Source organism: Silurus meridionalis, chromosome 12 (genome assembly GCF_014805685.1).
Source record: "Silurus meridionalis isolate SWU-2019-XX chromosome 12, ASM1480568v1, whole genome shotgun sequence".
Classification (NCBI taxonomy): domain Eukaryota; kingdom Metazoa; phylum Chordata; class Actinopteri; order Siluriformes; family Siluridae; genus Silurus; species Silurus meridionalis.
Window position 1 is genome coordinate 16,273,975 of NC_060895.1, and position 15,191 is coordinate 16,289,165.

Below are 15,191 nucleotides of genomic sequence, written 5' to 3' on the forward strand. Positions count from 1 at the left end.
CACCACTTTAGAGTAGAGGGCAGAAAGCAGGTCACATCTCTCAGGAACATTAGTCTTCTTCTGTTTGTTTATCATTTGTTTGTCAGCTCTTTTCTTTTTTATCTAGCTGTGTGTTTTGCATGTAATTGCTCTCCCTTTGCAACAATTTGCTTACTTTATTATTGAACAAGACAGCCTTGGCCTAAAGGGCTTGGCTGAGATCTTGTACAAATTAAAGTGTGCTTAGTTGTATGATGTTGACATTTGATTGTACCGTAAAATGGCTGACTTAAATCAAATTTCACTCCCTCTGCGGGAATCAACCTTAAGATCATTTTCTGCAAATTAATAGTATTTTTTCCCTTTTTTTGATACCGCTTTCCTCTCTTTCGTGATGGCCTAATAATAGCTCGTACATGTGTGCTGTCTTGAATGTGTATTCTGTGTATGAGTCACTGCTCCACTCAGGCTGGTAGCATTAGCCTGAGATAGGGACATCAAGTTAATTGCCTTGTATATTGCTAAGCAGTCAGCCATGTCAATTCGCATTCGCTGCATATAACATACAATCAAAGCAGCATCCCAGCCAGACGTAATACAGCACGCAATGCTAATAATGACTCATGCAATGTCCTGTCTGCATTCTGTTTGGTTTTATGTATCTCCATGCTTATTGTGGCATTTGGGGTGTGATTCATCAGTGTTTGTGGAAATATGCACATAAAATCAATACGTTTATATGAAACATTTACGTTAAAACATTTGGATACAGAGACAGCTGGTGTAAATAGGTAAGCATGGCTAAGCCCCTCTCTTTCAACTATAAAACGACATCAGTGTAAAGTTTCATTTTATTCATGTAATAATATATACTTTTAAATTATTAAATTTAGCTTCCTATCTGTCTTTAATTGTGTGTTTCTCACATCATTCTTACTATGCCATTAGCAAACCCTCAAGATATAATGCATGGCTCAAACCAAACAGTTAAATTGTTAAAATAATCACATTCAACACTGGAACAAAGCATCTCATTTTTGTCCGTCATTGAGTCTAGATCCATCTTATTGTTATACTAAAGGATATAGATGGCCTGTGGAATCACATAGTCAAAATGTTTGCCTCTGATCTAGGTAGAACAGGACAGAGTATAGAATGAGGAATGATATCCATGGGAGCAGTTAGATGTGTTTAGTTTAATGGTTCTGGCAGAGGAGAGGAAAGGAAAAGGAAGTTGTCATCCATCATTGTTTCAGATGTACTCTTTCTGATGGCACTCAGACTCCATGATTGATTTGCAGAGAGAAGGGGAAAGAGTAGTGGGGGGAGAATGGACTGAGGAAGACAGATCACTTTTTTCCAACAGGTTAAGCGTAAGCCCCTGATGCGGGTGTCCTTGGTCAATTTAAATGTAAAAACTTTAGGCTACTGTGTGATGTGACTTTGTTGTTGAAAATGGGAAAAAAATGATATAAATCTTTATTATATATATATATATATATATATATATATATATATATATATATATATATATATATATATATATATATATATATATATATATGTGTGTGTGTGTGTGTGTGTGTGTGTGTGTGTGTGTGTGTGTGTGTGTGTGTGTGTGTGTGTGTGTTGTGTGTGAAGTTCCTGGGTAGCTGATTTATAAAATATTTAAACTATATAGGTAAGATTTTGTGGACACCTCCCCATATTATTTATACGTGCTCTTAAACATTTGCTGTTATAATAACCTACACTCTTGGGGAAGGTTTTGTGTGGTTGTCAAGATTTGTGCTCATTGTACCTCAAGGGCATTAGTGAAGTCAGGAACTAATGTAGGCCTGGGGTGCAGCAGAGTTGAGGTCGGATCTCTATAGCAGGCCACTCAATATGTTCCAGCCCAAATGTTGAAATAGGTTTGGGTCTCTTAGTTCAATTAAAGAGAAAATCTAACGTTACCGCACAAGAAGACAAATATGTGCCTTCAAAATTGTGGTAACTGTTGGGGAAAAATCTATATTTTCTCTTTCAACAAGCCTGGCTTTTTGCTAGCTAGCTGATGTTGGGCTAATGATAGGCAGATGGCTCCTCATAATCAGCCTCAAAGGCATGCAGAGACCCACTTAAAGCTGTAAATTGACTTTAGAGGCCTGTATTAGTAACATACTGTCAGATCTTACTCTTCAATGGGTTCTTGTTTATTGGATAACTAGCATTAGAAGGCCAACTCATAAAAATACAGTTAGATCAAAATTGGTTATTCACAAACACAGTGCTCGAGGATTTATTAAGCACATGTCAGCAAAGCCAACCAGCTAATATTAGGACAAGCTTTTATTAATGGAAAGATTTTGCTTATTTGTCTCTTACTAAGTAACTGTAACAGTCACATTGTACTGCCATATTAAACACGAAATCAGTAAAGCTTTCTAAACATCCTATTTAGTGCATAAAACACAATCTAAGACACAGCGCTGCATTCTTTATTGAATATATATTGCTTTCCTCTTGAAACTATTAGCTTCATTTCACTTTAACTCACGATAATGTTTTTGCAGTTGTTTCTATTAGACATAATACAATTCTAAAAATTCTTCGAAGGAGTTGAGTTGAAGAGTTAAGGTTCAATGATGTGACATTTTATTATCTTATCAGTTGTGTTCAGTGTGTTTTGTGCCTGTTACTTCATTGTTGTATGTTTCTAATTGTATTTTTTTAAACTAAAGCATTTGTCTGTGTCTGTCTTTTCCTTCAGGGTAAACATGCAACCAAGTTAATTCGTCAATTAACAAGAGCTAGATATTCAAAAAAGATTGGAGAGTCTTGACAATCGATGTCTAATTAGCTAGGGCCTTTTAGCAAATGTGTATGGGGGTTGGGTGTAAGGCTGTGCCTCTGGTGGAATCTTCTTCAGCAGATGTTATGGATGTTGTGCTCTTCCAGCAGACCTGGCTTGGAGGGAGCCATTAATCCAATGCAAATGCCAGATTCTAGATAGTCTCAGCCTCGGATGCTCCGCCCATGGGATAAGAAACACATGATCACTTTTGTACCCTTTTTTTTTTGGTCACAACTAGATATTATTCAGAATATTTAACCTTCAGGCAATCTCAGTGATTTACTGCACTTTTGTGTGATGAATAACCTTATGTTTCATGACAGGCGATGGGAAAATGTCTGTGATTGGTCATATGCAATGTCAGTCAAATGGCCTATTTTTGTGAAAATAGGTAAACTAAAGAAACATACCATATTCTCTTCCAAATGCTAGAGATCTGATTTGCCTCACTAGATTGTAGATGGTATCTGAGAGAGTGCATGCTGAAAGCACCCATTCTCAGTTAAACCATCATTCATGTCCTGTTATCAATGTGTTGTTTTTTTTTTCACACATCTTTCGTAGAATGTGTGCTAGACTTTGTTGAGATTGGTAATTTTTTATTAAATTATGTTTACGGCTGATGTTGTTTTTGTTTTTTTTTTTACATGTAAAGTAAGTATAATTAAAATAGTTTTTACCTAAAACTGAAGATTTCTCAGTACTTCTTGGAAGAGGGGTGTAGGTGTGATGGAGAACCTCTGAGTATGATGTGGTACCTGGTAACACTTAGAACGTGCGGAATGCGGAATTAAAATTAACTTCCAGTTAAATGCAGTGTAAATGTGCATTGTCATTTTTACTGTTATTTATTTAGTATGATTAATAACAGTAAAAATTAAAATGCACATTTCTACTGCATTTGACTGGAAGTTAATGTTAATTCCGCATTAGATCAGCAGCATGCCTTAGATGTAATTAAATATGCTGGAAGTATATGCTTTAAATATTAAATATTCCAATATTTTCCCTCATTAAATCTCTAACACTGACTATACAGATTGGAGGGAGTAAAACCTCACTCACATTTAGCTGACTAGCTTTTTGAAGGCTGTTTATACCTGTGCTGGTTTCTTAGCACTTCTGTATACATTTAGAACATGCTCCCAATATCTGCATTGCAAAGAAAACTATATTAATTGGATGGAAGAATCTGCTTATTGAATCACTATAGCAGTTACATGTTTGATAGTCAAAAGTGCCAGATTTCTCGCAAAAACTAAAAGATGTTAGCATGTTTATGTTTGTTTCCATTATGTGATAGGTGAGAGCTAGCAATTGGGTGTGAACTTGTACTGAATATAATTGGAAGAAACAAAAAGGGTTTTTTTGTTAGTTTTTTTTTCTGGGGTTTTTTTTGGTTGTTGACAACACATTAAACATTATTCTACTTGGTAGAGGATCTTTAATGGTGAGACATTACATATTTGAAATCAAATTATTGTGGCTTTGTCTATTTACATACAAATACAGATAGTCGGTATAAGAGAGGTTTTACTGTTGTACAACTTCAGGACATTGACAGTGGTTAATTTTTGTATAAGAAATACATGTTTGTCCACTGTTTGGCAATATACTCAGTGTCATTGGCAATCTCCGTAGTCGTCTGAAGTATTCAGAGTGGCCGTCCCATTTATGTGGGAATGACATTGGCAGAGAAAGAGGGGGAGAGACAGTGTGTGGTTCTCTCTCTCTCTCTCTCTCTCTCTCTCTCTCTCTCTCTCTCTCTCTCTCTCTTTCTCTGCTGCCATAGGCACCCAGACAGCTCTTGCGTTCTGGGAATGCTAATTCTTTTGTTTCAGCTTCTGTTTTTTTATTCCTGTCTGGGAAGTTGAGGCCATCACAGGACATGTTAAAGCACAGACAGGGTGGTCATGGTGGACACAGCCCTGCCACATCTCTCCAGCCTCACTTGTTGGAGTGTTTGTGTGGTGTGTGTGAGTACACCCCACACACACACACACACACACACACACACACACACACACACACATCCTATCCCTCCCCCAGCCCCATATTACTCGCTCCTTTCTCCTCTATCCCCATAGATGACATCATACATGTTTGTGAGTCAGTAACCATGGTGACAGTCATGTCACTTGGGGCAGGTCAGTAGGGGGAAGACACAGGTGACCTTTTTGACCTATGCTGTCTGTGTCACTGGTTGTCACCTCTGACCTCTGTGCTCTCCTCTCTCTCTCCTCAGAGGTAGCAACAGGACAAAACAGGTTCATAATACACATAAACGTTTATAGTTATCTGATATAACAGCTCCATCATGCATTTTCTTTATAGATCTTAATTCCTGCAATTATTTTTATTTTTAACTCCTATTTATTTTTAGTGACACAGAATCAGAAATAGAACAGCGTGATGGGTTTCTGTAGAAGGGCTTCTTGTGCTTTGGTTTATTGGTTCTGTGAACATTCGAATGTGGAGAGAAATGGTTGCAGAGGCCTGAAGTGTGATCTATTTAGATAGCACAGAGTCTCTCTCTCTCTCTCTCTCTCTCTCTCTCTCTCTCTCTCTTTTCCCTGATAAGCGTGAGTGACAGAAAGTAAATATTTGACAATAACAGTGGCTTTGGCCAAAACACTCCCTTTCTATTACTGTGTTTAGATTGTATAGGAGATAAACCCTGATTTTCATGTTTAAATTATAATGTTGTTTTATTGTTTTTTTTATTGTATCTTCTTATACATGAGGACACGTTATTTACACTATGGCAATGATGTGTGTTTTGTCATGGACAAGTTTTTTCTTAGAAAATGATTACATTTCATTCCTGCAGCCCATTCAGTCTCAGACATTTTATGTAGTCCTTTTATGAACTTTTAATTATTTTAGTTGTCTTTAAGATTGCAATTTCACAGGATTTTTTTTATTAGTTATTCCAGTCTTGTTTACTGTATCTCTCATATTCTGGGCCCGTGGCTCCCATGTCCCATCCCTTTCTTATCTGTTTTCTTTCCTCCCTGTTTTCCTTCCACCCCCACTTCTCTCTCTTCCTCCTTCACCTCTCTCTCTTCCATTCTGTCTCATTCATTCTCCCGCTCCTCTCCCTGTCCCCCTGTGGCACACTGTGTCATGTCCCTAATTTATTTATAATTAGTGCTCTTTGTCAGAATGCAGGGGGAATGTTAAAGTACATGCTGCTTCTGCCTGAGTACAAATGACCCAGTCCTCTCTCTCTCTCTCTCTCCTCTCTCTCTCTCTCTCTCTCCCCTGTATATCTTCCTTTTTGCACCTCAGACACAGCGCACTTAAGTTCCTTTCACCACTTTTATCTCTTCCTAATCTTACCCTGACCTCAGCCTTTCTTTTTCTCTTTCTTTCTCTTCCTCTCATTCATTCACTTACATCTCTTTCTCCTTCTCTCTCTCGTGCAGCACACTTAAGTTTCATTCACCTCTTCTATCTCTGCCTAATCTTATATTTTACCTTATCCTCGTTCTTCTCTTTCAGTTGTTCCCCTACACTCTCTCTCTCTCTCTCTCTCTCTCTCTCTCTCTCTCTCTCTCTCTCTCTAGATAGATAGATAGATAGATAGATAGATAGATAGATAGATAGATAGATAGATAGATAGATAGATAGATAGATAGATAGATAGATCTTACTCTCTCCACACCCTCAAAATGTGGTTCTGATTTAAGGTCACAGTTGAAACTAATCTAAATTTCTTGCTTTTGTTGTCATATTAAATATCAGCCATTTAAAATTACTTTGGGTGTGAAAGTACTGCAACTATATGCTTAAAATATTAAAATGTAAAGCTTCAAAGGGCTTTGGATAAAACACAATAGCTGGAAACCCATTACCTCATATGTGAGTTTTCAAGGACAAAAACCTTTCATGAGGTATTCATTGATAAGTCATACCCTTTTCACTTTAATTTACTATGATGATCAGTGTAGTGAAATGCCACTGCAAGTTTGCCATTTCAATGTCGTTGCAAGTTTTAAAGCAGTGTTCATCACCAATCGGCTACAACACACCCAACCTTCATCTAGCGTGGGTTTTGTAAACTATTTGAAGTAAAATAATACCTTGTACTGGAATTACAGTAGGATGTAACAACTGTGTGTGTGTGTGTGTGTGTGTGTGTGTGTGTGTGTGTGTGTGTGTGTGTAACAATAACCATATGTAACGATATTCAGAGTGGGAGGAACCGCTACAGAGGTAAGTATTTACTAAAATTGTATTTAATAGGTTATAATATATATAAAGTATAAAGTATATAAAAAGTATATAATAGTCTATGTTGAGTTCAACTTAGATTTAAGCATTTCGAAAACAGTGGAGTGAACCCATAAGTGAGAACAGATTTGTTGACACTTCTGCCAATACCTAACTTAACAGCAGGCAATTTGGTTGCAGATCATTTGTCCAGTTTCTGCCATGATAACAAGAAAACAAAATTGGATAGTGGTAATTTGCCTTAAGAGCAGTGTACATTGCCTTACATGAAACACACCCCCTTCCTGAAGACTAAGATAAACCCACATAAACATCTGTGTGGGCATATTCCAACAGGTCATAGTCTGCTTTTGTCAAAACTGATGCCACACTAATATCACACCTGAGTAAATGTTTTACATAATTGACACAAGTTTGTGTAATGGCATCTTTGTAGGGTAATAGTTTTACAGCATTATCAATAATATTTTACTCCAATGTGGTGTTCAAAAACTATGAGTCGTACATGAGCCATTCATGACAATTCCACAACTAAAAATGCATTATAGTAATCCAATATCATTATTCCAAAATGTGTTTGTTTTGATGACTAAATAAACTGATTTGTCCTACTTTTGATGTGAACTATTAGTGTCCTTTAAGCTACAGGTTGTAAGAATATCTGTGCTGTAAGACTCTATCGAATCCATAAGTAAGATTCAAAGCATGCATGTTTTGCACCCAATTACCAATCAGTGGCATGACTAACTGAAATCATCTATTTGCCCTTGGAGTGAGGAATCACCTGGGTCTTTCGCTCTGCTCTCCTTGTGATCTCTCTATTCGCTCTTGTGTGCTGCATCCCCCTGCCTACCCCTCTCTCCCTCTACTTCTTCACCATCGATCCCTTCATCCCTCGCTCCCGCTCTCCACTGCCCACGGCAATGCCGTCCTGCAAGCTTTGATCACAGGGCCAGGGAAGAAATAGGAAGTGGGTCAGAAAGTTGGGCTGGAGACTGCAGAAGAACAAGGCTGGCATATCGAGTAGGTGAACAGAGAGAAGGACGGAGTGAGGGATGAAAGGTGTGGAGGAGAGAGGAAAAATGAAGAAAGAGAACAGGAACAGGAACAGGAACGGGATATACCAATCTTCTGAGAACATAAAATGACAAAAAAAAAATAGCAACAGGAGCTCATGCAAAAATATGATGCGTTTTCTTCTGTCCCCAAGATGGAATAAGAAGTATCATTCCACAATGGCTGACAAATCAATACGGATTTGATAGATCTGTCTCTTATTTTAGCACTGATGATCTTGCATGTTGTGTAAATGGACAGATTTTCACTGCTGTCTGCATGCACTGGCCATCTCATTGATTTGCACATGTTAGTATTTAAAACAGCTTATTAATATTCAGAGCTTGTTAAACCTCCTGATGGCGTCAGCTCACCTGGGACCAGGTTTGTAAGGACGCAGCCATGGGAGCAGCCTGGTCAGGGAATGGTGAAGGGGGGGCACTCACATGAGAACATTGGGCTCGTGCTTGAGGTGAGAGGGGGATGAAGGGATTGAGATTAAGGGGTTCTGGGTCGGAGGTAATTGGACCAGTGGGAGGTTAGCCAGGTACTATCATGCAATATGAGCACACATTTAGATATACATTCTCTCTCTCTCTCTCTCTCTCTCTCTCTCTCTCTCTCTCTCTCTCTTACACACACATACACAGTTGGACACAAAATTGCACAACACACTCTGGCATGTTCACTAAAGGAAAGCAGTAAATTATGGTGGTAATTACATTTTGTGCTGACAGAGCTGGTGAAGGGTACGAGATGCAGCACAGGACAGCAATGGGTCAGTGCTGAATAGAGAATGAGAGAATGTGAATGGGGGAAGGGTCTAAATTATTCCAAATAAAAAGATTCACAGGGAGAATTAGCAATAGTGCTATATTTAGACTGTCTGATTTTGGTTGCTTGGACGTTTTGGAGTTGGTGAATTGTTTTGTTTTAAATCTTCACTTTTTATTTCCAGGATATGCTGATAAATGTGCTTAGCGAGTGTGAACAAATATTAATAATTATTTTACCACTATTTCTAATACTAACCCTAACTTTCTCAAAATCTTGTCATGCGATAAGCTACAAATTTGAAGGAATTGGACATTTCCTGCTCAATCAACATACAGTTTTCAGTTCCACAGTCCTTTCACACATAAAAAAAAAACAAAGTATTTTTTGCGGAAATTTTGCAGATGTAGATTTAACTACCTAATGAACAAGGCAGAGTTTTCTAGTGGCAATGTCAAGCTTCCTGTAATGTCAATTAGGAACAATTTCTGAAAAGAGCCAAAAGAAGACTGAAACAACCATATATAGAGTAGTATAGAATAGAGTAGAATAGTATAGATTAGCAAAGACAAACAATGCTGGTTAAAAGGGTTTAGTATGAGGATATTTAGCATAAATAGGATTTCCAAGACAGTCTTTATGATTATTGCAGCAGTTCTTTGGAACTAATCTATAGCACCCGGGCTTGATACTGTTTTAAACTAAATACTAAAGCTATTTATAATTATATTAGCTAATTATCTTTAAAACAGTCACAGATGACATTTGATTTGAAATTTGACAATACCATTTCACTTCAGTCCAGCACATAAAAAATTTGTACATAGCATACATATTCAGCTCAATTACCAAGAACATCTGAGTCTGGATGATGCCAGCTGAGCTCAGCTGCTCCAATACTGGTTTATTAAAGTCTCGTTTGCACTGATATGAACAGTTGAGATGTGATGAGATATGGAGAAATTGTAACAAATGTTTTGGTGTGAGTACACCAATTAAACAAAGATGCTTCCATGGGCTTTTAGAGTATTTCACAATTCTCTTCATTCAGTTCTTACCCACCTGGATAAAAACAACACCTACATCAGAATGCTGTTCATTGACTTTAGTTCTGCATTCAATATAGTCCTCCCCACTGTACTGATCACTAAGCTTTGTGACCTGGGTATCTGCACCTCCACTTGCAGATGGATTCTGGACTTTTTCACCAACAGACCTCAGTCTGTTAGGTTGGGCAAACAGATATCCTCAACCCTCATTCTGAACACTGGGCTGTGTCCTGAGCCCACATTCCCTTTTCACCCACGACTGTGCTCCACTGCATAACTCCAATATCTTCATCAAGTATGCAGATGAGACTACCACGATCGGCCAGATCAGCAACAACAATGATTTGGCCTACAGGGAAGAGATCCGAAGCCCGACAGCATGGTGTGCCATCAACAACCTGACCCTCAACGCCACAAAGACTAAAGAGCTCATCGTGGACTTTCGGAAATCTAACAGCAGGAGACATTTCCCAGTCTACATTAATTGAACTGAGAGCTCTGGTTAGGAAGGCACAACAATGCCTGTACTTCTTGAGGGGTCTTAAGAAAGCTCAGTCCCCATTGATTCTGGAACATACGCCACAGAACCAGCAGGTTCAGGGACAGTTTTTTTTTTAATCCATCACCCTACTGAACTCTACACTACACCATTAGATCACTGTATGAACACTCTATATAACTTCTGTACATTGTACATACTATCTATCTATCTATCTATCTATCTATCTATCTATCTATCTATCTATCTATCTATCTATCTATCTATCTATCTATCTATCTATCTAAATGGGCTTACTCTGATGAAGATGCACTTGGTGCCAACTAGAAGCTTAGATGCCTTAGAAGAATAAGTGACATGCTTTTGGGGAACTTGATCCAAAGCTTTTTAGTAAGCATATTTAAAATGTGTACGAAGTATGTCAAAGAAAAGTCAAATAGTTTGAATAAAAGTATTTCAAGAATCTAAGATGGTGTTCCTATTAGAATTGTGTCTTTAAAAAAAAAAAGCTTTAACAGTGAATTCAATTAGGAAGAAAGAACAGATATATTTTCTATATAAAACTGCTGAATATAACTTTTTATTTGTTGGCATACATCATTCTTTTTTTTGTTTATCAGTAATTGTTTTATCCTTCTCAGTGTTGCAGAAGAACTGGAGCCAATCACAGCAGCACCGATGGCAAAGCAGAAATACACACTGGATGCCAGTCCATCACTGGGTTGTACACACACAGACCTATTCACACACTCACACAGAGCAATTTATAGTTATCAGTTCACCTCATTTTAGGGAGGTGGGGAGAAATAAGCTGATACTGTCATACATTCAGCTGTACATTTTTTTATAGCAACTTCACTTAACATCCATCCATTTTAACTGACTTTAGGAAATTCCTGCTTCCTCAATGTGATCAGTTATGATATATTGGTGTTTAAAACTGAACACACTGCACATACTAATGATCACACCATAGCTCTTACATGTGTGCTTGGAGTACCTGAGTACATTGCATTGTGTCTGGTATTAAAATTGAGTTGCTTTGTATTATAAGTTGTGCTGCTGAGTCTCTTAGGTGAAGGCAAAGAGATACACAGATGATAATGAGATCTCCAGACAGCAGTAATCCAAGGGCAGTGCTGAGGAAGAGTATGGAATCACATGACCCTTTGTGTCTTCTTAAACAAAAGAACATGAAACATGGATTGCGATAAAATAAAGGAAAAGCAAAGACATACAAAAACATAAATGTAGGCAAGTCACTGTTTACACGTCATGTACATGCACATCTGCCTGAATAGATTTGGAACTTTAATTTTTTTAACTCTTTCCACAGGCACCAATATTTTTTTTTTACTATAGAAAAAAACAAATATTTACTCAAAACAAACTTGTAATGGGAGTTTTAGGAGAATAAGTGCTAATGTAAAACACATCCTGTAAAACTCTTCAATAAATGAATCCATACAATTTTTAATTGTGTATGTTTTTTTTCTTTAGGGCTTTTTCTGAGGGATAAATTTGTAAATTCAATAATATAAATAGATACATATATAGTTTAACCAATCTATAGGCATCTCAATTATAGAATACAGATAGAGGAGATAGTAATCAGGCTGGAACATGTCTGGTGTAGAACATTATAATAATTTTTATATTATTATAAATTATGCAACAACACACTTGTTTGATATTACAGACTTTTTTTACAACTTTGTTCAAAATTATAATGATCACTGACTGATAACTCTGATTGTAAATTCACTGTGAAGGTTTCCAAATAAATACAGTTTATTTCATGACTTGCATTATTAAGTCAGTAAAAAACATTTAAAAAAATTATTTTCCTAACAAAACGTTACAGAATAGCGTCAGAAAAAAAAACATTAAACAGTAAAACGTCCTTATAAAACTGCACTTTATAAACTGCAAAACATTGTTACTATAAAACTAAAGTATTAAAAACTTTAAATAAAAAAAAGAATGCACTGTTCACTATTCTTACAGTATTTGTTAAATGTAGAAATGTATAATTTCATTATTTTTAAAGGTGTCTTGCTTTATACTATTTCTTCACATGTGCATTAGATGTTTGCACAGTATACAGGTTCTCTTTTTTTCCTCTTATAATTACTGGTAAACTACAGTATTTATTTTTGTCCACATTAAAGAAAAGTATCAAGTTCAGTTTTTACTATTCATTTTTAAAAAGAAGCACTACTGTTTTGCTGTTGTTGTTTTTTAATAATGTCATACATACTGTGCTTTATAGAAACATCTTCAAATATGATGATATGATATTTTGTTTTTTCACTCTCTACTATCTTGAAGTATTATTTTGTAGGTTTGATGTCTTTATACGTATCTGTCTTTATGACCTCTACAAAGTCTCAATCCCCTCCCTTTTGCCTTTTTTAATCCTGCTGTCCCAGTTTCAATAGGGTCTCTTCTCTTCGTATTCCCTTCCCATACAGGTAGCCCTATATTAGCTGTCTCTAAATTGAAATGGTACTTAACTAAATTTATGTTGAGCTCAGTGCATTAACTTCTGCTGTGTGTTCCAGTCTTTATGTTTCTTTGGGCCTTTTCATGATTGCAGCGAGAGTAAGAAAATGAGAGAGGGAGAGAAAATTTGAAACGCAGACCACGAAGTAGACAGCCTATCAGTATTCAGTGGAGAAAGTGAGTGATGGAGAGAGAGAGAGAAAGATGGAGAAGGGTAAAAAGGAGGGGGCCAATGTATCAATATTCTGAGTAGTGTTTGAGGGCAAGGGGAACGAACGAGGAGGAGAGAGAAATAGCTTCGCACAAGCTAACTAACTACCCAAGTGAGATTATTTGCTTGTGTGTGTGAGTCTGATTCTGTCTGGAGATCTGATGAATGTGAGACGATGCTCACTTCTTTGTGTAAAGTCTGAGAGATAATGTGAAAGTGGCAAAGGAAATGGTTTACACTGTGGTTCAATGTGATGGAATCCTCCCCTTGTGCTTGGGCAAAGCCCTCCTCTCTCTCTCTCTCTCTCTCTCTCTCTCTCTCTCTCTCCTCTCTCTCTCTCTCTCTCTCTCTCTCTCTCTCTACCTCCCTCTTCCTCTCTCTCTCTCTCTCTCTCTCTCTCTCTTACTCTTACTCTGGGTGCTAATCAGCATTTGAAAGGCAGCTTTGACAGTGAGAAAGAAAGTAAGGGCCAGTCAGGAGGAGGAGGGAGGGTAAACGAAAGCGAGGGAAAGACTGAGAAAGAGAGGGAGGAGTAGAAGTGAGTGGAAGCGAGAGAGAGAGAGAGAGAGAGAGAGAGAGAGGCATGGGCTGTACAAGCATGCCTTTTATATTTACTAGCAATTGCAGAAGAGAGAGAGAGAGAGACGAGGGGGGAGTTAAGAGACAACTGGTGTGCATAGATTGCTTTCCCGAGAGGAAATAAAGAGAAAAGGCTCCAGCTAGGATAGGACAGTAGAGAGAGAGAGAGAGAGAATACTCTTTTCCTTCAAGTCATATCTGAGGATACTCAGAGCTGGACATTAGGAGGAAAAGTGCAGTGTGAGAGAGGGGGGGGGGTGGACGCTTCGAGTTATAGCTCACACGGAGGAAAACACTCACACACACACACTACAGTCTGTGTCGCGACTACACTCGTGGTGGATAGCGAGGTGTGGTGTGTGTGTGTGTGTGTGTGTGTGTGCGCGTGCGTGTGTGTGTTCTTTTGTGTGAACGAGATTGTTCTTCGTCCAGTCTGACCCCTTGTAACCCCCCTGGGGAAAGAGACAGAGAGACAGAAAGACAGAAAGCGTACCATACGCGCGCGCGCCTTTGCGCGTAAGGGTCCTGGAACGTGCGGGTCGTGCGTAAGGTGTTCTGGTCCAAGATCAGGGGCATCCGAGGAAAAGGAAACGAAGGAAGCGTGCATTGCCGCTCAACACTGGACATGCACATCAGGTTAGTCCACTTTTAGTTTGTTCAGTATATTGCGCGCACACGCAGAATCTCAGCGCATGCTTGTGCACTTCTCTGGTTCTGTTTCTGGAGCTCCTGTCACCTTTTAATGAGCAAAACATTATACCACTCACTCCTGTGCCTGAGAGTCGCTCATTCAGGGTTAGTCTCTTTGGCTTTGCTCTGCACTTGTTATTAGCCGTGCGCCTGTTGGTTTGATGGTGGGAAAGTTTGGTACTGTCGGCACTTTTCTGAGCGCGCGCACACACACACACACACACACACACACACAGTTTTTTTGTCTCTCTCAGTGCTGGAAGGAAAAGTGCGCTGGGGTGATGAACGCATCCCGCCGCTCGCGGCTATTCTACATTATGCCTCTGTTAATTAATGGATTTGATAGGATTAGCTCTTCTATAATGATGCCCCTTTCTGTGTAAGCTACTTACCAGGAGGGAGAGAAGGATAACACAGTTTTGTTATCCGATGCCTGTGGATTTAATCACTTGGATTAAATGAGACTATTACAAATATTACAGCTTGCAAACTTTTATATTCTATTTAACATTCAGACTGTGCAGAGATGAGTGATTCCAGAGACTGGAGAATAAAGAGTGCATTTATTTTCTTAAAAGCTATTCAGATTCAGTCTATTCAGGCTTCAAGGCTGTTATAAGTTAAACTTCATAATATGACAAGCCTTTAGGTTTGTTTAGGCAAGATGATCACACTTAATAACAAACATCATCATCATCATTATTATTATTATTATTATTATTATTATTATTATTATTATTATTATTATTATTATTATTATTATTATTATGATTATTA

At 38.0% G+C, this 15,191-nt stretch overlaps 1 protein-coding gene across 2 annotated transcripts in view; it reads left to right on the top strand.

Annotated features, from left to right (window-relative positions):
• The first annotated feature begins 13,741 nt into the window (after positions 1–13,741).
• npas1 (neuronal PAS domain protein 1) overlaps positions 13,742–15,191 on the top strand; it is a 35,409-nt gene continuing 33,959 nt past the window's right edge. Inside the window, exon 1 of one of the 2 annotated variants that reach the window (XM_046863516.1) lies at positions 13,742–14,360. The gene's annotated coding sequence lies outside the window, so the exon portion shown is untranslated. The remainder of the gene's footprint in view (positions 14,361–15,191) is intronic. The other variant, XM_046863517.1, reaches the window with a different exon arrangement.